The following is a 22,728-nucleotide window of genomic DNA, read 5'->3' as shown; positions in this document are numbered from 1 at the left end:
GATGTTCTTGTTATTTTAACTTTTTTCTAAATTATGTCTTCTATGTCTTTGTTGCTGGCATGTAAGAATGTAACTGGTTTCTGTATATAAGATCACTTGCTTAACTCTTGCTTAATTTGCTTATTAGTTCTAATTACTTTTCTTTAGACTCGGGTTTATATGTAGACAGTCATGATCTGTGAATAATACTAGTTTTATTTCTTCTTACTGACCTTTAACTCTTTTATTTATTTTTTCTTTTCTTTGCTGACTTGAACAATATACAAATTCCTGTTTAAACATTCCCCTTAAGGACTATGATTTTTACAAAGCTCTGCTAATTTGATAGATGAGAAATGCTTTATTTTAGGTTGCAGTTCTTTTGTAATCATTGTAACTGTTGACACTACTTTTTATTCTGTTGCATGATATTTATTTCTGTAAGCTGTCTCGCTTTCTTTTTTTGTAAAGAGATGTGGTATTAATACAAAATCTTTTTAGCTTAGTGTCTAACTGTTTTGCTATTTAACCACTTTAAGGAACGTTTTGGCTACAGGTTACAGTGAATTAAAATACTTCAAATTGAGAATTCCTTGGTGGCCCAGTGGTTAGGACTCCGTGTTTTTGCTGTTGAGTGCCAGGGTTCAGTCCCTGCTAGGGGCATTAAGATCCTGCAAGGCACATGGCAGAGCCAAGGGGAAAAAACAGCAGTGCCCAGATACTACTCACCTGTTTGGTAAAGTAGGTACCATATTAGTTAATTCATACTGTTTGGCCTGATAAATAGTATTTTGGATAACAAAAATGTTGCTACTTACAAAATTTACTGAAGAGTTGATCAGTATATTTGTTTCTCTAAAAAACAAAGCAGACTGTCTCGGTGGCAACACCAGGAAGCGCTGATAAAAAGACCTGGGTTTTAATTTGTCTTCCTAACTGAATCATCCTTGACTTCAGTTTGATAAATTTCTAAAGCTCCTTAGATGTGTTAGGCCAGTTGTCATGAATTTTCTGTCATTAACGTGGGTCATGTTCTTTAAACTCTCTTACCCCTCTTTAAAACTGTTTTAATGCACTTTGAAACCTTATTTCTAATCTGAGAGCTGGATTGAATTTCAAGATTTTTAGAACTAAGAATGGTAAATCTATGGGAATTTGTAGAAAGATTGTCTTGTACAGGGTAAAACGTGATAAATCTGAAGTTTTTAAAGTGTTTGGAATAGGTAAGCCTCATGGATTCTGCTGTACCCCCCAGAGAAGTGGTCCTCAGAGGAGTGTGGTACTGTCCCTTTAGGGGTATTTAGTACACGGGAGGCAGTCCTACACAGCAAAGAATTGCCCAAGTCTTGCCCAACTTTTGTGATTTCTCATGGGACATTTATGCTATTAAAAAACCTGATTATAAATATCTGAGCCTAGAACATAACTTTGTCTTTACACACAAACAGTTTTTTCCACATAATTTTATTATACATAATTTTCCATGAATACAGCCACTGTATAAATAAATAGTTTTTGAGCTTAGCAAGAGGAAAGTCATTTTTCTGCCAATAGTCCTTCTCACGGAGTTCAAGTTGCTTGTTTGACGCGTGTGTAGATCACGCTCCACTTCTAGCACTCAAGAGTGACTCGGTGTGCATATTTGTATACTTAGCCTCTTTTTTTTCTAAAACATCAATTGTCAAGGAAAGTATTGATCATATTCAGTTGAAGTTTTGGAATTTGCTTTTACAGGTTTTCCTGCACATGAATAATTATCTATGTGCCTACCCTGCCAACATGTGTTTTTTCCTGTGGAGCAATAAAATCATTATGATTAGGTGAATATTTCACAAGGGAACATGCTGATAAAGTTGGCTGCGATATATCATTCTAACTTGTGTTCTCTACTTCGGCAGTCTGTAATTTGACCTGACTTGTTATACCTTCTCAGTTAAAGTGATCTTTATTCTTTTCTTAAAACACTTATGGGTTCATCTGGTGTGTCACTACTTTTGCTGACACCATTTTTCTTTATTGCATTGTCCCCCCCTGTTCTTTTGCCTCTTAATTTTTTGTATGTCGTGTATAGAAAGGCATCCAATCCTGTTTTTAAAAATGCAAACTTGGGACCTGCCTGGCAGTCCAGCGGTTAAGACTCTGTACTTCCATGGCAAGGGGCACGAGTTCAATCCCTGGTTGGGAAACTAAGATCCCATATGCCACACGATGGCACGGCCAAAAAATAAATAAAAATAATAAATAAATAAAAATGCAGACTTACTTGTTATAAGCTGGTTGTCTGGTAAAGGTGTCTGATGGCTTTGAAATGCCTTTTAGTAGTGATGGAGATCTTATCTGTTGAAATGCATAGTTTCCTTTTGATTTCTGCTTTACGTTATAGGTAGGCCTACACACACACACATGCATGCACCCTCCTTTGAAAGTTGTGTGTGGTAGATGGTAACCTAGGGGTTTCATTTTGGGATGGTGAAGGGAAGGCATTGCAAAATATTCGTTGTAAAGTAAGGCTGCAGTCTGTCGGCTGGAGAATCAGCCTACAATGAGTCATCCTTCCACAGGTGGTTTTCTAACCAGTCTCCTGCCTCCACAGTCTCTCTCCTGCTTCTGAAATACCAGCAGTTACTTCCTCAAGTGCTGTCTTGTACTACATTTTGGTGTATGTATTGTCTCACCACTTGGAGACATTGATAGGCAGGGACTGTGTCTTTGATTTCGTTGCCTCTCCAATGTGTTAATGTAGTTATTTGTGCCTGGTGTGCACTCCAGGAGTGTTTGCTGATATTTTTAATCTGCTTTTCCTCCATTATAATAGAAACTTAAATTGAAGAAAGCTCTCCATGATTCCTTACTAACTCTTTTTTTTTGGTGATTTAATTTTTTTAATTAAGAATTTTTTTTTATCAAGGTACCATTGTTTTCTAACATGCAAGTTTTATATGTAGAGCATTACATTTTCACTTCTGTACACCCTACAGTATGCTCACCACTGAACATTTAGTTTCTCTTCAGCTAAGTTTTTTAGTCTTAAGCTCTGAGTGACGGGGTCCGAGAGTATCTGTGGCTCTAGAATTCCCTTTCTTTCTCTCCTTTTAAGTGAGGTGGTCAAATGGATTTTTCTTCACCTGAGTTAAAATTCCCAATCATGAGTAGTTAGCGAATCATGTCTGCCTTAAGATGCAGCTCTGATTTTGCTGGTTAGAATAGATTAGAGATGGGCATGAGTGCTTTGACATCCTTCTCTTTGCACGTGGACTGGCGTGTGACTGCTTTGACCAACAGTGGGAGCGCAGACGTTCCAGGTTTAGCCTTTGAGAGGAGTGGCAGCTTCCGCCTTGGTCTCCTGGAGCCTGAGCCACCATGGAGAAGTCTGACTATATATACTAAAACCACTAGACTTGTGAGGACATGGGTAGATACTCTAGTGGGTGTTCTCATCAGTGTCCAGCCTTCCATCCATCCCTGCCAAGGCACCAGGCATGACCAGCCCGGCTGAATACTACCAAGTGTCTTCAGTCAGTGCCTTGCAGACTGCCAGAATCACCCAACTGAGCCCTTCCCAAATTCTTGACTCTCAAGATCGTGAGATATAAAAATGGTGGTGGTTGTTAACCATTGAGCATTGGAGTGGCCTTCTGTGCAGCAGTAGATAATTGGGCCAGTTATTGAGTCTCTGGGGTATTGACTTGGAAAGCCCAAGCTGTTTTCCCCCCCAGGGGCATCAGCCTGTATTCCTTCCTGGAATGGTTGCTTTAAAAAAAACAGCCTGTGGACTCCCAGCAGAAATTGCACTTCTACTTGGCTTCCACTGGAGAGTAGCGGGAGAGGAGCCAGAAGCATCCCGAGGCTGTGCATTTTTGTGTGAGAACCGAAGCTTGGCAGTAGTTTTAAACCAAGTTCCAATCACGGGGATCTTGTGTCTGAGAGAGCAGACTCTTATGGTTGGTATCCTTTTGTGGCTGCTGCATGGGCGATGATCTCAGGGAGAGCCATGAATGTGGTAACCCTAAGAAGCCGACTGTGTTCAGATTCTTGGTATCCATAGGTTCCTGCCATTCCCCTTGACCAAAAAGCTCTCCTGTCATTGCCTGCCAAGGAGAAGGTACATCCCCTGGTGCCATCAGCTGTAGCCTTAACTACCACCATTTCCTTACAGGTGTCTGACTAGCTGCCTGTCCATTTTTATGCAGCTCTCATGCCTTTTCTTTGCTGTTCTGCCTCCTTCAGAGGTACCCTGATTTCCACTTCTAATACTGTCTCTCCCAAACTGTGCCAGCCGATACTCTGTTTATACCAAAATGCTAATTTCAGTTGCTTTCTTTGTCTTAACATCTTTAATTTCTTATTCTTCCTACTCATGTTCCTCCCTCTCCCTCACCTTGAGCACAGTCCATGTCTTTTTGGGTGTTTGTCTTATCTCCCTTCGTGGATTATAAGCAGTTTGAGGACAGAGATGTTCTTATTCATTCATAATTGTTCATTAAATTATTTGGATTAAGTAGAAACCTTTTCTGCATTTGCATTTTCTTTCTCAAAGAAGCTACATAAAAGTTCTTGAGGGGCTTAGTGACTGGAGACCTAAGGAATTATTGTCTTGCGAGCATGTGGGTTTCCTTATGCAAACACAGGTAAACGACACAAGGCACTTACACAATGATTACTCTGTTCCTCCTCGTGTTGGCTGGAGCTCTCTGTACTTCTGCTTCCTGTCCAGGAAGGATAAAGATCAGCCCTTTCTGAATTTATTTGTTTGAATTTATGGTACCGTAAGAGTGCTGTAAATCAGATCTCTTGTTAGGGTTTTGCAATGCATTAAATTAAAAAACTTGAAAAATTTGCTTGAAGACTCAAAAAACTTTGTTTCTTTGTCAATTTTTAATAGGTGAGTTTTTTTCTATATTTTTAACTGTAACCCTTTAGAAGGAATATTTTATATTGCCACGTATTCAGTACTGTGGACACAGGTGTCCTAAGACAAGACTTACTCTGATATTTCCATTCTAATTATTTTTTTAATGCTGACTTTGACCTACCAACTTTTTTTTTCCCCCATCTCAAGCCTGTGTATTGTTTGAAAAATACTTAGATCAATAATAAGCTTCAATGGTAAAAGTCTGATCTTGAGACTAGTCAGCTTTCCCGAGAGAATTATCGGACACTTACAGCTCCTCGTATTCTAGCTCATCTCCGTTTCCTCCTTGTGTGAACACTTGACCTTGCCAAATCTGGTATATTTGTTGTCCACTGGACGAGGACCACTGTCTTTGAAGCCTGACTCGAGTGTCTTCATCCTTAAGGGCTGCTTCTCAGTTCCCCTGCCCATTGCTTTGCTCTCTCTCCTAAATTCTCGAATGCCACTGGTGTTTAATCAGCTTAGTGAGGCAAAATGAAGGCACCTCGAAGACCTCAGAAGTCATTTTACCGATCACACTCATGTTACAGATGAAGAATCTGAAATCCAGGGGAGATAGTGATCAGGTTTCCTACTTCTAGATTAGTGCTCTCTTCATGACTCCATGCACCATCTCAGTTTGTGAGCTGATTAAAAAACAAAAACAGAAATAGGAGATTATGTACCCAGACCCATACTTCATGGAACAGAGAACTTCTTCCAAGGGCGTATCCTGCTCACAGTCTATATACCTACTTTATTTAGATGGTAGGCATAGTAATTGAGTAATTCTCTGATTCAAAATCACAACACAAGCATTAAGAATCATACATGTAGTAAGCACTTTGTACAAAGCTTTGAGCACTGTGAGCTTTATAAGAAAGTCTATGTCTTTGAAGAGCTCACAGCCTACTGAGCTGTTAAAAAAACAAGTGGATAAGGAAGACTCTGGAGCAGGACTAAGTATTCTTTGGTTTGCTAAAGTGTTGTTTCCCTATGATACAGGGTCAGAGGACCACAGCTGGGTTCTTGCCCCTCAGCTTCTCTAGAAGAGAAGTGTTTAGTGGTGGTGGGTGCATTTGTTTCTAAGTCCCAGTGGTGCCCACCTTATAGCCTTCTGAATGCTGCCAGGGACTTTCTTTGGTCAGGCCTCATTCATTACCACTTCCTTAGCCATCTTTGATGTCTAAATAGATTTCATGATACAGGCCAATCTCCAGAAATACAAAGTTGCCTGTCTTTCTGGAAGCTTCCTAGACCATTCCAGACCATATAGAAATTTACTTAAAAATTCTAAAAGCTGTCAGATATAGCCTAAGCTGGTAGGGTTGGGAAATTGAGAATGTACATATATATCATCCTCATTTAGTTTCTGTTGAAGTATTTTTTCCTTATATATTATGTGCCTTAACTAAACATACCAGATATTTTATTATGCACAACCCCTAAGAAGTTTTTTTTCCTTATATATTATGTGTCTTAACTAAACATACCAGATATTTATTATGCCCAACCCCTAAGATGACTCATAAAGTCATCTTTAAAAGGATTTGCTCTTGTTTAGCAAATAATAACAGACCTCATCTCTTTCTAAAAATAAACTATCAGTTTGTCACTGGGTATATTTGACCCTTCTAAAAAGAGACTCTCTCTCATTCTCTCTAAAATGGCAGGACATTTATTTTTTTTGTCTATGATGTAGTTTTCCCAAAGTTCATCTCTATTGACTGCTGTGTTCTAAATTTAGTAAATTCTTGGACGTATATTTAAAGAGTCAATTTAAGGATTTTTATGTCAAGCCTGCACATTGTGTGGTTAAGTGGATGTGAGTTTTGGTCAACTGTTGGGGATACTGGGAGTGATGGAATTTTACAGTGTTTTTTGATTTTCTACATCTTTATGTTTGTCTGCTTTTTAAAAAAAATTAATTTATTTTTTATTGAAGGATAATTGCTTTACAGAATTTTGCTGTTTTCTGTCAAACCTCAACATGAATCAGTCATAGGTATACATATATTCCCTCCCTTTTGGAACTCCCTCCTGCTACTTGAATACACTACTTTTGGTGGAGAAGATTCTTCTGTGGTTATTTTACTTGGAAGATACAAATTTAAGTCTATTTCTGTTTCTTCTCTGCAGTTATTTGATAATAGAGATCCATATTTTTTTTTTGTCCCCTAAAGACATTCACTTTAGTCAAGAATGATGGATTTGGTGATTTGGGAATTTTGTGTGTGAATGAATCATTAAAGAACACATCTTAAATATTTTAAATTTTGTTCTTAGATATCTCTCCTGTTTTCCTATAACATTTTCTTATGTCTCAATATGTAAATATTTTATCTTTACTCATCCTAATGTTTCTTGTTAACCAAATTATCTTCTGAGACTGTTTATCTAGACTTGAAGTACTTTTTTTTATGTCTCTGGGTGTGGGTGTTCTCAGTACCTCCCAGAAAACCTCCAGGAATTTTTGCCCACCTACTTGGTTTCCCTGGAGGGTAAAAGAAGGTGATTAATGGAGTAGAAAAACTCACAAAAAGCTACCCAAAAAAGGCTCTCTACAATTTACTAAAGGTAAAAATCTACCAGCTGCAATCTCAATACCCAAGTGTTCTTCAGTCAAGGTAATATCTATATTTTGTTCTGTTTTACAACATATAAATTTTTCTTCCCTTAGAATAAAGTCGGGAAAGTTTTTCTTGAAAGATAGCTGTCCTATGACAGGATCTGTTTTTGCTGTGTGTCTCAGTTTACTAGTTTAATATAGCTAATTCTTTCCATTGGGTTCCCTGTAGCTATTGCCTGTCTTGTGATTTTCTTAGAATCCCCTGGTAGTGAAGTGGCCTCTAATTCAAGCCTTCATAAGCAAAGCAGCCACGCTTAGAGGAGGCTGCGTTAGCAGAATAATAAAACCTTCTCAAAGGTAAGAGGGGAGGCTTCGTTGATGATTTTGTTAACTCAGGTTTGGTTTCCTAGTTTGAAAGGTGTTTGGCATAAATCTTGATAGATAGGTTATTAATAAGTTACATCATGGTGGACCACAGCATCCCAAGTTGTTAAGAGACCACTTGCCCTGTTTTATATCAACACTTGTAATTTACATTAATCCCAAGTGTGTGGCAGGAGAAAATGGAAGTGATCGGAGAGACTACCTGGTCTAATTCTCCATTTCGGCCCAGGAAGCTCGTCAAATTAAGTGATTTGCCCAGTGTAAGTCAGTAAGTATTGATAATTTGTGGCAGCCCTGAGTGTGGACCCCAGGTCCAGCAGCAATTTACGAGATAGGTAAAAGAGAAGACACACAGATGTGGAACGGGGACAGGACAAGCAGAGGGCTGATCAGTGCAGGATGGTGTATGGCATCATGGATGGAGACCACAGAATCCAGAGGGAGGTATTTACCACTTACAAGCTGTGTGCCATTTGGACAAGAAATTTAATTTTTCTGACATTAGGTTCCTTTATCTTAGAAACGTTGTAGGGATTAAATATAGTGACGGTATTAAGTGTCTGGCACAGTGCATGTGACATAGCAAGTGTTCCCTAATGACAGTTATTGTTCTGTCTTAAGTGGAAGAGAGAGCAGCAAGGAAAGAAGGGTGAACAGTGTGGCAGTGGGGAGATGGATTAGTCAGAGCTCTCCAGAAAAACAGAACCAGTAGGAGAGAGATCCTTATTTTTGCTTTCTTCTTTTTTTTTAAGTTGGAGGATAATTGCTTTACAGTGTTGTGTTGATTTCTGCCATACATCAACATGAATCAGCCACAGGTATACATATGTCTCCTCCATCCTGAACCTTATTATGTAAAAGGATTTATTATGAGGAATTGGCTCATGCAGTTGTGAAGGCTGAGAAGTCTCACCATCTGCTGTCTGCGAGCTGGAGATCCAGGAAAGCTGGTGATGTAATTCCAGTCTGAATGCAGAGGCCTGAGAGCTGTTAGGCAGAAGATTAGCCACAAGTAGTGAGAGGCGGCCCCATCAGCTAAATGTCCAGTGACCACCTAATCCCACTAAGCTATTTACCAGCCCCACCCCAAATACACCCTTATCAATACTCCAAAATAGGGGACTGGAGAGATCGCCCACTGGCCGACTGGCGGGACTTTCCCTACTCTGGCACATGCGCACACCTCACACTGTCGTGTACTTAGGTAACCTTTGGTGGCTTTGGGCTCATTAAATGTTCACAAATATTCCATGAGTACGTACATCTAATTATAAGAGACTGAATGATGGGGAGGACATGCTGCAGTAGAACCTCTTGTTATATTACCTGCAACTGTCAATCAAGACTGTCAGTCAATGATCCCCTCCCCCCCAGGATTATGCAAATAACCTTGCCTTAAAGTCTCTGCACCCTCCAGGTCCATTGCCTTCCTTGGTCTGGCCCACCTCTGTCTTAAGGTATTCTCTCTGTTCCCTCTTTCCTAATCTTCAGTAAACTCTCTTGCAACAGATAAGACCTCAGATTCTTTTTTGTTTCCTTACCAAGAACTGAGGCCCATGGGAGAAGGGGTCTCTAGATTCTCCACTCACAGTGATCCAGGGGAGCCAGTGGTATAAATCCCAATCCAGGGGCAGAAGACAGAGGTCTCAGCTCAAACAGGAAGCAGACAGGAAGCAAAAAAGGGGTGAACTCTTCCTTCCTCTTGCCCTGTCTTTTTCTGTGCAGGCTCTCAATACAATAGATGGTGCCCACTCACATTATCCTTCCCTGGTAGCTCAGAGGTTAAAGCGTCTGCCTGCAATGCAGGAGACCCAGGTTCGATCCCTGGGTTGGGAAGATCCCCTGGAGAAGGAAATGGCAACCTACTTCAGTATTCTTGCTTGAAGAAGCCCATGGAGGGATGAGCCTGGTAGGCTACAGTCCACGGGGGTCGCAAAGAATTGGACACAACTGAGCTAATTCACTTTGACTTTTTTCACATTGGGGAAGGCAGGCTATTTTGCGGAGTCCACCCATCCAAATGCTTATCTCGTCCGGAAGCACCTCACAGACAAATCAAGAAATAATGTTTAATGTGAGCACCCCTTGGCCAAGTCAAGCTGACTGTGAAATTAACCATCGCAAGAAGGCTCTGTTGATCTTGAAAGAAGATTGTCTTCAGAGCAAGCTCTAAAACCCTGAGCATGTCACTGCTAAAAATTATCCTAGGCTCTTCATCATGTATCTAGAAGTTCAAGCCTAATGTGAATTACTTTCCAGCTTTACTTCTTGTACTTTTAATGCAGGATCTTTTGCAGTTCTTGGAGGGTGATACGTATCTTCATTTTTTTCTTAAATAGCACTTGCCCTTTTATTCTGTCCCACTGGTCCCCATTAGTCATCCTTTAAGACTTAATTCAAATTCCAAATTCAAATTCCACTTCTTCTCTGCAGCCATGGTTTCTCCATCTCTTACCTCTTGTGGTGTGAATCACTACTTCTCTTGTGTTTCCATAGTACCTTGTACACAATATTACAACAATTATTAAACTGTGTCCTAATGATTTGTTTACATGTCTGACTCACTAAGTAATGATTTACATCCCCTGAGGACAAGGGTCAGGTCTTAGTCATCTTTGTATCCTGAGCACTATCCCTAGTGCCAGACACATCGTAGATGCTCTTTGGGTGGTTGTATGAATGAATGAGAACAGAAATCCTGGTTAGAGGTTATGCTGAGTTGACAAAATAGCATAAGCAGAGAAAAGGATGCAAAATTTGCATCACTTTGATGAGAGGAGTGGAACAGTTTAATTGGAAAGAAGAATTTGTGTTCAGAAGCAGGCTTCTGTAACAGCCAGAGGGAGATGTGATCACTTCATCTGGAAGACTTTGAACATGAAGCAGACTTGAGATGTGTTATGGAAGGGAGCCATTTTCAGCTTTTTCTGTCAGATTAGTGACATGGTTACATAGCAGAGTTACTGGAAAAATAGTCTAGTGGCTAGATGGTTTGGAATGAGGAAAAGTTTGGATCCTGGTATACTAGTTAAATTATTGTAGCAGTCCAGATGTGCTTTAATGGTGACTGAGTCTGGGGTGATGTGCCAATCAGAGAGGCCAGAGGAGAGACATTTGAAACAACAAACCACGAAACTCGCGCGGACCTGGTTCACTTTTAGATTTCTCACGTTTTGGTTTGCCAGCGTGGTGTTTCCCCCCCCCCTTGCCTCCCTTCAAAAGTAAAGTCCTTGCCATTCTAGTCTTTGGTATTAGTATCTAAAAGCTCCACCTAAATCTGGAATTTTCTGCTCTGGTTTTTCAAAGAGGAACAGAAGTTCTTTCTGTAATAATTCTTGCTTTTAGTTTTTTTGCTTTTTGTTTGTTCTGAGCTCATCTTTGCTGGGCTGTGGGCCCAGAAGAAATCTTGGGAAATAATTTGTCAGTTCTTCTTGGCATTTATAAGATGTTCCTATCGCTTCCTTATTATATTATGGCTTCCTGACATTTTGTTATGGTTGTTGTTGACAGTACTTTTTGCGATGCGTGTATGCTCAGTCTCTCAGTCGTGTCCGACTCTTTGCAACCCCATGGACTGTAGCCCGCCAGGTTCCTCTGTCCATGGGATTCTCTAGGCAAGAACACTGGAGTCGGTTGCCATTTCCTTCTCCAGGGAACCTACCTGACCCAGGGATCGAACCCATGTCTTCTGCATCTCCTGCATTAGCTGAGCCAGTTAGGTTCCTCACAGACATTTTATTGAATGCTCACAACATCTGGTAAAGTAAATATTAATAATTGACTTCATTAAGGAAACTAAAACTTTGTGTAGTTAAATTTTATCTGTGCATAATTGAAAAGTAGTGAAGAAGGAAGCCTACATCTTTTTAATATGCCCGGTTGGGAGACTTCCCTGGTGGTTGAGTGGATAAGACTTGGTGCTCCCAATGCAGGGGGCCCAGGTTCGATCCCTGGTCAGAGAACTAGATCCCACATGCCACAGCTGTGACCCAGCACAGCCAAATAAATAAATAAAAATAAATATTAATATCCCCAGTTGACCTGAACATTTACATATAGCAGTTCTCAAACCTTCTTAGTTACCAGGACCCTTTAATGAAATCAAACTCTCAGTACATAAGATAGATAAAAATAGTACTAAGTTACACACATTTGTTTTCTTTAGTACACTAAATTTCAGTTTGAGAGTTATGTTTAAACCTTCAGTCAGTTTCATGTTATAATTTATTTCTATGTAAATTTTGTTTGCAAAATGAGATTTCAAAGTCATGGATAATTCTAATTTTTTTTTTTTTTTTGGGCTGGATCAATATTATTCAGTATTGTTTTTCTTGTCAGAAAGTGCTAAGAATTGCAGTGTGGCTCTTTAATACCTGATAAAATAGCTTGTCTTGCAGCTTCAAGGTGGTGTCTGACTTACATAATCCAGAACACTTGAAGGAGAAATAGTAGGAAATTTTGTTTGAAAGGTGAATTACTAGTGATCTCAGTGTTCCATATCCATTAAATTCATTTTAGGGGCACAGATAGGGAGTTAGTGAATATCTCTACATCCAGTTTCATTATTTGGCGTAAAATGATTTTTGAATGTATGTTGTGACATTTTAAGATGTTCATGGTTACTTAAAAAAATCAAAAGACTGTCAGCGTTTCACTCAAAGTATCAATATAGTCAGATTTATTTTGTTTTACACATTGAGTCCAAACTAACACTTGTCTGTAAGCCTTCAGTATAATAAGATTAAAGCTTGTTCTGAAGTATAGGCAAATTAATATATCCATCTTTTGGAATTTATCAACCAAAAGTAATTTAAAAGCTCCAGAGCAAATAGCTAATAGTATGAAAAAAAGTTGAAATTGCTGTATGTGGGTATTGATGCCCTAGAAAATGAGCATTTCAGAGATGGCGTACACAGCGCAACTAAGCCCATGTGCCCCAACTTTTGAGCTTATGCTCTAGAACCCGGGAGCTGAAACTGATGAACCCATGTGCTGCATCTGCTGAAGCTTGAATGCGCTAAGGCCTATGCCCTAGGACAGGAAAAGGCTGTACAGTGAAAAACCCGTATACCATGAGTAGAGAGTAGCCTCTGCTCTCTGCTGCTAGAGAAGAGCCCAAAGCCTGTACAGCAGTGAAGACCCAGCACGGCCAGAAATAAATAAATAAATAAACAATTAAACAAAAGATGGCTTAGTGAAATTGGCAGCTTTTATGTGACTGTTCATTACTATTTGGAAGATGCTGGCATCTGATGCTTACTGTTGAACACATTGTGGTAATTGATTTTGTCAGGGCCATGCTGTTCCTTAGATCTTTACTATCATTCCTTTAAACAGTGTAGCATAATATCTTATAAATACTCTTTATGTTTTTTTTTTCCCGAAGAAATGTTAGAAAACAAACATTCAGAGATATATCTGTCTCATCAAATTGAATTGTTAGAATGAATTTAGCCAGTTTCAGACACTGACTGAACTCAGATATGCAAAAGATGCTCTTGCTTGGCATCTTCCCTGGAGGTGTTATGAGATGATATTAAATTTATTTCAACAGTTGCTTGCTCGTACATCAAACTTGATACTTTTCCCCTTTTCTTTTTTAAGATCATGTTTGCCTACAACCTTGTTCATTCTGGGATATGGTAATTTATTTTTGAATGACAAATTAGTTATGTTTTCATTGTCAGGTATAAGTATAAAAGAGAATAAGATCTGACACTTTAAATATGTGTTAAGATATTATGAAGCAAAGTGGGTAACATCTTGCTTATTGTAGAATTGACTCTTACCCTGTGGCAGGCGCAGCACCAGGGAATCAGGTGTGTTTAGGCTTTCTCTGGCATCTGAGTGTGGCACACAGGGGCAGTAATAGTGTATGTATTTGTAAAATTTTACACAACTGGACAAGTCCCAAACTGAATTTACATGAAAACAAAGTGGAACTATAACTGGCCTAATTAACCCACATATGTAAGTTCAGATATATCACAGAGAAGGGGAAGAATTTTTCCAATGTCTTCTGAAAACAGGTTAACTTGTGTGCATGAGTTAATGCATTTGGTGGTTATATTTTTATATATAATACATTTAAGTGTATATATAAGTCATGAATCTCCAGAGAAACACCACGAATAGGAAGGAGATGTGTGTGTGTGTATAAGTCAGTATATGCATGCACATGTACATACATATGTATACATACAAATATCTGTATTTGTACATACTGTTTCTTTTTTTTTTTTAGTTTTGGTTGTGCTAGGGCTTCCTTGCTGTGTGGGGGCTTTCTCTAGTTGCGGCAAGCAGGGGCTTCTCTTCGTTGTGGCGTGTGGGCTTCTCATTGTGGTGTTTTCCCCTGTGAAGCCCTGGCTCCGGGGTGTGTGGGCTTCAGTAGTTGCGGCTCCTGGATTCTGAAGTGTACAGGCTCAGCAGTTGTGGCACACGGGCTTAGTTGCTCCGTGGCCTGTGAAATCTAACCGAGCCAGGGATTGAAGCCAGGTCCCCTGCATTGGTAGGCAGATTCTTAACCACTGGACCACCAGGGAAGTCCCTTATATTGCATTTTAAAGTTTTAAATTCCCCTATATCTTTTCACTATAGGCTAATACAAACGTATATGAGCACATGATTGGTATTGTATACAGGGGAAAATGGAATAAAAATCCAGCACTCTCAATTTTTCTGTTCTTTTTTAAAATTGAACAACCAGTGAAGATAAGCAGTGTTGTGATCTCAAAGAGTTGTTTGAAGATTAAATGAGGTATCCTATAAAGTATCTACAGAGCTTGGGATGATAAGTTTTGTTTATTGTATTTTTAGTTATTGGTGTATAGTTTTTCTAATGTCACAGGTTAAGGCTAAGTACATTCTAAGAGTGCATCAGAAACGTAATTTCTTGTTTTGATACCAGTGTTCATTGAAATGGAACCATATTTTCTAGAAAAATCTTTAAAGGAGGTCATATTCTTACAGATTTCCTGCCTAGGACTTTGTCTAACTATTGATGATGATTTACTGATTAACTCTGGGATTTTGCTCAGAAATGAAATGTAATCTTTGATTCATAAGGCTTTTCAATTTTGTTTGGAATTCTGTTTTTTTTGGTAAGTATATTTTTAAGTTACAAAAACATTCTTATTTTAATAATAATAAAAAAGATTAGGATGGCTCCTTTGAAAGTTGACCACATAACTGCCAAATGTATTTTGTGCTTTTCTTTGTTGATACAGTTCTGCACTGAGTGTTCTGTAGCTTGTCAATATTGACCTTGATATTAATAGTGTGGGGAGTATCATGATAGCAGAAGGAACTTGGTAAAGATCTGTTATTAGGGGCCTCACATGGGTACTTCTGTGCTAGGTGAATGGCAAAAAGAGATTAACTGTTTATACCTGTCAATCTTCCAGAAAATGAGTAGATTGGAGTCCATTAACCTGAGTTTCCTTTAGCATATGGAAGATGAATTTAGGGTCTGTTTCCTAGTAACCTACTGAGAAGCTTAAGGGCTATATCAAAAGTAGCTGGTGATACTCAATTTCTTATTTGAATAAGGTATTTTTAAAAAGCCTTTGCTGTTTATTGCCTTTTAGGCATCTTTTAGATGATATTGTATTTTATTGGGTTATCTATTTTGTTTTGTGTTCATTTTTTCTTGTGGAGAATGACAGTGGATGCAGTTGATCCAAACTCAGATGCTTAAGGTGAACTTAAAGTGTAAAGTCATTACTTATTCTTAGGTAAATTGAAGTAACATCTGGGATGTTATAGTACAAGGTAAGACATAATAAGCCAGAAGTCATATATAGTACATATATGTATATAATATGTATATATTTGTATATGTATATGTATAATATATATAATATATTATAATATAAGTACTATACTTATATACTTATGTACTTATAGTACATAAGCAAGGAAGGGCAAGTACATCCACTGGGATGGGAATGAAGAAGTCAAAACTGGAAAGTTTTGGTGGTATTAGTGCTCTTCACCAAGTAGTCCTGGAAGGCTAGCGGTAGCCCCTGACTCTTGAGGAAGACCTGCTGCGTGCAGGCACTGAGCTAGCATTAGATGTTTTTCATCCTCACGGTCACTCTGTGAAGCAGGCACTAGGTTATTGCAGGTCTTGCTATGACCAACCTAGACAGCATATTAAAAAGCAGAGGCATTACTTTGCCAACAAAAGTCTGTCTAGTCAAGGCTATGGTAGTCATGTATAGATGTGAGAGTTGGACTATAAAGGAAGCTGAGTGCCGAAGAATTGATGCTATTGAACGGTGGTGTTGGAGAAGACTCTTGAGAGTTCCTTGGACTGCAAGGAGATCCAACCGGTCCATCCTAAAGGAAATCAGTCCTGAATATTCATTGGAAGGACTGATGCTGAAGCTGAAACTCCAAAACTTTGGCCACCTCATGCAAAGAACTGACTCATTTGAAAAGACCCTGATGCTGGGAAAGATTGAAGGCAGGAGGAGAAGAGGATGACAGAGGATGAGATGGTTGGATGGCATCACTGACTCAATGGACATGAGTTTGAGCAAGCTCCAGGAGTTGGTGATGGACAGGGAAGCCTGGCGTGCTGCAGTCCATGGGGTTGCAGAGTTGGACACGACTGAGCGACTGAACTGAACTGAGTCCCAGCTCCAACACCCATGGGGCAGACTGTTTCAGAATTCATGATTTTTAGAAATGTAACCCAATGTGTATATTATGTACTCCTCCTCTCACCAATTTTTGGACAAGTACCCCATAATTGAATGCATGGCAATTTCTGCAGTGAAAGAAAAATTCATGCATAAATGGAATAATGACTATAAATAGCCCATGTCACATCAGGTCAGATTTTGCTATAAAAGCTTAATAGGTGAATTTTATAGTATGTGAATTATGTGTCAGTAAAGAAAAAGAGTAGTTTGTAATCAGAGAACTTTCATCCAGCATCTTGTACTTGGCACATTAATCTGAATCTCTTGGGCTTTACACATTTTTCAGTTTATATAATATATACTGAATTAATTCAGTTACAGTGTCCTAGATGGTCTAGGGAATAAACATGCATCAGAACAGCTGATGCTAGCTTGTATGTGTTAGTCACTCAGTCATGTCCTGCTCTTTGCAACCCTATGGACTATAGCCTGCCAGGCTCCTCTATCCATGGAATTCTCTAGGCAAGAATATTGGAGTGAGTTGCTGTTTCATTGTAACCCATACTTGTGGAAGGATTTGTCATTTATACAACTATTTTCACATATCTTATCTTTTTTGAGCCTTACTCCAGTCCTGTGATTTAAGTAAAACAGAATTAATTGGTTTCTCATCTCTGTTTTCCAAAGCCTTTTCATACCTTTTACTGTGATAACTTTCTTCACAGCTGTATTATCTGTTTACCTGTTCTTCGTGAAACCATATGTATCTGTTCCATTGGCTAGCAGGACCTCAGTAAGTGCTTTGTTACTGAAATCACTTATTTCCATTTTTCTAGTTGAGGAAATTAAGACTCTGAAGGTTGAGGGGACATGCTCATATTCCCGCAGTGGGTAGGAGCATAGCTGTGGGGTAGAGCCTAAGGGTGCTGGAATCTTTCCTTTTTTTCTCACTTGACCACCTACAAGAAAGAAGGTGACTGTGAGCCATGAGGGAAGCTCTCTACCAGAGAATTTCTGAGGCTTGGCTATGAAGGCAATGAGTCATGAATGGAGTCTGGAATGCAGGTAGTGAAGGGGGCATTTTTTGTCTTGCTCAAGAAAGCTGAGTGTAGAAGAATTGATGCTTTTGAACTGTGGTATTGGAGAAGACTCTTGAGAGTCCCTTGGACTGCAAGGAGATCCAACCAGTCCATTCTGAAGGAGATCAGCCCTGGGATTTCTTTGGAAGGAATGATGCTAAAGCTGAAACTCCAGTACTTTGGCCACCTCATGCGAAGAGTTGACTCATTGGAAAAGACTCTGATGCTGGGAGGGATTGGGGGCAGGAGGAGAAGGGGACGACAGAAGATGAGGTGACTGGATGGCATCACTGACTCGATGGACGTGAGTCTGAGTGAACTCTGGGAGATGGTGATGGACAGGGAGGCCTGGCGTGCTTTGATTCATGGGGTCGCAAAGAGTCAGACACGACTGAGCGACTGAACTGAACTGAAATGAACTGATTTTAAATAAGAGAATGATTTAATGTTTTATGGTTGAACATGGTACTTCCCCAGTGGCTCAGCTGGTAAAGAGCCTGCCTGCCAGTGCAGGAGATGCAAGAGACATGGGTTTGAACCCTGGGTCAGGAGAATTCCCCTGGAGGAGGAAATGGCAACCCACTCCAGCATTCTTGCCTAGAAAATCTCATAGGCAGATGAGCTTGCCAGGCTGTAGTCCATGGGGTTGCAAAGAGTAGGACACGACTGAGCAACTGAACACACACCCACACACACCCACCCACCGGCAAATACGCATTGCATTTTAGCTTGCTATTCTTGCCAGATTCTCAAAACAGCCTTGTATGTGGGAATAATAAATACGGAGTTTCATTATTTCTCTTTTGCTAATGCATGTTCAAAGTAAGACAGATGGGAGCTATCCACCAGGATATAGAAAACCTAATTATTAAAAATGCAGTTTAATGTCCTACTGTGTTTTTGAAGATAGGGCATTCCAGGTAAAAACAATATCATGGGCAAAGGTACTGAGTGCACAAAGAATGGCCTGGTTGAGTTCTGTTAAGTAGTTTGGAGTGACACAGTGCGTGGCACAACGTAGACTCGTCATGAAGAATTACTCAAAGAGTGACTGAATGAACGGACGGATGCATGAGTGTGCTGGATTGCAGGATGTGTGCAGAATGAGATAAGAGATACATAGACTTGGCCATGAAAATCTCTTGTGTCATATGGTAAGATTTTTAAAGTCCAGAGTGCTTTGAAAAATCTAAACAAGGGAATGAAATGCCCAGACCTACATCTTTTAAAATTTGAGTATTTTTATTGTTTACTAAATCATCTTTCCATAGTCCTTTTATGAGGCAAATACATAGTCATACAGTTCAGTCTGTGATTCAGAGGTTGTATTAGCAAATCATTTAATCTGTGGGCCCGCTTCCTCACCTGTTAATGAGGTGATTAGATTTGGGAACGCTCCTTCCACCATACAGAGCATCTATGATTTTAAGTAAATGAACAGATGTTAATGCTTTTCTTGGGGCTCCAGAGCTGAGCCCCTTCTGTTGGATTCTGTGTCCTGGCTCTCTGAGCATCACTCTGGCCTGTCATGGAGTTTAAATGACCGAGATGCTTTGTGGATACTCAGATGTTCCTGGGATACTTCCAGTTTTGTGGGTGATGGTAACATCTGTGTGTTGTTCTTTTGTTGTCTGGGTCATGCTCTCACTAGTATACCACCATTTGTATTTATTTGGCTTCTTTGATTTCTGGGGTAGTGAAGGAAAATATCCTATGGTTTTATAACTGAAGTAGAATAAAGGATGTTATCTAGTTGATAACTAGGGAGAAAACTACTCTTTGGATCTTTGGAGGTAGTTAGAGGAAAAGGGTTTAATAATTTCTTGAGATATCAATGTTATATGCTTGTTTTTAAAAATTCTGTTTTTAAAAAATACTTATTTGACTACATTGGCTCTTGGTTACAGCACACACAGCCTTAATTGCTCCACAGCATGTGGGATCTTAGTTCCCTGACTAGAGATCTTACCTGAGTCCCCTGCATTGCAAGGCAGACTCTTAACCACTAGACCCTCAGGGAACTCCCTCAATGTTGTATTTTTAAATCTGTGGCTTAAGGAGATTTGCTTTTAATTTAAGTAATTATTTTTTTAGGAATTAGGTAATTTTTTTTTTTTTCTGTTTGAATTCAGTGTAATTCTCACAGGAATGACACCCTTGGCAGATTTCTTACATTAATATGTAATTGTCAGATAGATGCAAAGGATAACTGAACAGTGGGTAAGAGTGAGTTAAAGGATGCGAAATCATCCAACAGATGATGGCTGGTTGGATGATAAAGATGTGGGATTGTTTGCTGATGTATTATTCCCTGTGGTGGTCTGCAAGTGTGTGGGGGAGGCATTTGTTCTCATTTCCTGTTTCATCACACCCTGCCACCTGCTGAGTGGCTATACAAAGTAACAGTGCTTTTCAAGATTCATGTTTAGGAAAACGTGCTTTATATGTCAGGAAGCTGATATTGTTGTTGTTTCACAAAAGGCTGATCCAGGAAATGTCTTTCAAGGCTCTAAATTTGAAAGTTGGTGGTGTGTGTGTGTGTGTGTGTGTGTGTGTGTGTGTTGTCAAGTTAGGGAATTGGTGATTGATGCAGGAAGAGACATAATGAGAAACTTGGAATTGTGTGTGCATAGATGTTTTGTCTACATGTGGGTGGAGGAAAATGCTTTATCCTGTGTTCTGTAGCTGTTACCCTGTGGGGTTTCTCACTTGAAAATTGAAACTGTATCCAGATAAAGCTGTAATTTAAAATAATAATAAAGAAGTAGTCTGTGTTTTTCTTTCTCTGGACACTAGGAAGACTGAGACTAAAGTTGTGATGCTGTTTGAGATATGTATGTAGACCCTGTGCAATCCATAGTCATTATTCATAGATTTGGTATTTGCAAATTCCCCTCCTCACTAAACTTTATTGGTAATGCAGAAGTCCCTACTCAGGGTTCCTTTGCAGTTATTTGGGAACATGTTCAGAGAGGTGAGGAGTGTTGCCTGACACCCACGTTCTCAGCTGACATTGGAGAAAGGGATGCCCCAGCCTCTCATTTCAGCTCTCATACGGTGAACATTTAGTACCACATTTTTCTCATTTTGGTGCTTTTTCTTGGTGACTTTACTACCTAAAATGGTCCTCAAGTGTCTAGTGTTTCTAAGTACAAGAAGGCTTTTTTTGTACTTCAGGGAGAAAATACATGTTAGATAAGCTTTGTCTAGGTGTGAGTTATAGTGCTGTTGGCCAAGGGTTCAGTGTTAATGAACCTAAAATATATGTTAAATAAAGTGCCCCCAAACAGAAATTCACATAAAACAAGGTTATGTATTAATATGTTGACAGAATATGTCCAGATGTTTGCAAGAATCTAATTCTCTATTTCCCCTGGGAGCAATGTTTCCGTTATTTGCTAATTTAGTGTTCATGCAACTTTACAGAACATAACTACCAGAATAATGAGAATTGATCGTATTTGAAGTAAACTTACTGGCCCTACTCATGGTTCAGATGCCTGGGTGAACATTCGAACTTTTTTTTAATTGAAGTATAGTAAATTTACTTTATTGTGTCAGTTTTAGGTGTACAGCAAAGTATTTGTGTGTATCCTTTTCAGATGCTTTTCCATTATGGTTTATTACCATTTTGGTTTATTACCAAGATATTGAAGATAGTTTCCTGTACTGTACGATAGGTCCTTGTTTATTTCATATATAGTGATTTGTATCTGCTCATCCCAAACTCCTAATTTATCTCTCCTGCCTTCCCTCTTTGGTAACCCTAGTTTGTTTTCCGTGTCTGAGAGTCCATTTCTGTTTTTTAAACAAGTTCATTTGTATCATGTCTTTTAGGTTCAGCATATAAATGATATCATATGATATTTTGGTTTCTATCTGACTGACTTTGCTTAGTGTAATAGTCTCCGGGTCCATCCATGTTACTGAACATGGCATATTCCATTCTTTTTGTGGCTGGGTGGTATTGCATTCTGTGTATGTGCCACGTCTTCCCCGTCCATCCCTCTGTTGATGGACATCTAGGCTCTTCGTGTCTTGACGACTGTCAGTAGTGCTGCTGCGAACATTGGGGTGCACATAACTTTCCGAATTAGAGTTTTCCTTTTTCCCCAGATATGTGCCCAGGAGTAGGACGGCTGGATCACACAGTAGACCTATTTTTAGTTTTCTAAGGAAATTCTGAACTGTTCTTCATTTTGGCTGCACAATTACATTCCCAACAGTGTAAGAGGATTAGAACATGGGGAATTTTTATGCTTTTTGAAAGAGAAAAAGAAAAAAGTCTCTTGAGAATTAAAAAAAGACTAATTTGGAGCTTAGAACAAGTAATAGTATATAGGTAGAGCTTGACTTTCTGAGTCTGTTTTTTTGGGGGGCACCGTTTGTGATAATGTGACCATGGTGAGCTTCTGATGTAGATAAACTCTTGCTGCGACACATTCCAGAGAGTGTGAGACTTGGCAACATTTAATTCAAGTGATCCTTGCAAAGTCTGCAGACAGCTCTTTGACTATCTTGGACCCCAAAAGTTCTGACTGATTGTGTCTACATTTCTGCTTCATTAGAGGTACTGAGTTGACTGTCATGGAGCCCTTCGTTCCACTGGTTTTCAAACACCATTATTCCTTTTACAGATTCCTTCCTTTTGGGTATGGACCTTCCACAGTGAATCTCTAACCTGAATCTGGGAAACGGTGGGAGAGAGTTTCCCCACAGTACTATTATTAACAGAGTTGTGAATGAACGTGCTTGGGTGTGGTGAATGGATGACTCTTGGGTCCTCTAGGTTAGAGGACAGATCATTGCAGCATCAGTGCCTGGTGTTTTCCTTTAATAGCATTAAAGCTGAAGTTTCGGTTTTCAAATTCACCTTGACATTTAATGTCCTTCCTCTTCATTTGATCTCATTTACTGTTGTCTGAAGAGTAATTCCTTAAACCAATCTTTCGATAAGATACAGATGAGAAGTTAAAAGAAAAAGCAAGTACTAGGTAGGCAGTGCCAGACTAAAAATACTGTTTATATAGTTTAATCTAGAAAATGTTCTTTTACTATACGATAAAGGCAGTGCCAAAGAATGCTCAAACTATCGTGCAATTGCACTCATCTCACACTCTAGCAAAGTAATGCTCAAAATTCTCCAAGCCAGGCTTCAGCAATATGTGAACCGTGAAT

At 39.3% G+C, this 22,728-nt stretch overlaps 1 protein-coding gene and 1 non-coding gene across 2 annotated transcripts in view; both read left to right on the top strand.

The window, feature by feature from the left end:
- LAMC1 (laminin subunit gamma 1) overlaps positions 1–22,728 on the top strand; it is a 119,355-nt gene that overhangs the window by 21,212 nt on the left and 75,415 nt on the right. The window lies entirely within an intron of this gene.
- Positions 9,588–9,659, top strand: TRNAC-GCA. Its single transcript has one exon. It is a non-coding gene; the product is annotated as a tRNA-Cys (tRNA).

The sequence above is a fragment of the Bubalus bubalis genome, chromosome 5 (assembly GCF_019923935.1).
Source record: "Bubalus bubalis isolate 160015118507 breed Murrah chromosome 5, NDDB_SH_1, whole genome shotgun sequence".
Taxonomy (NCBI): Eukaryota; Metazoa; Chordata; class Mammalia; order Artiodactyla; family Bovidae; genus Bubalus; species Bubalus bubalis.
The sequence above is the reverse complement of the archived record's forward strand: the minus strand, read 5'-3'. Positions and strand labels throughout refer to the sequence as shown.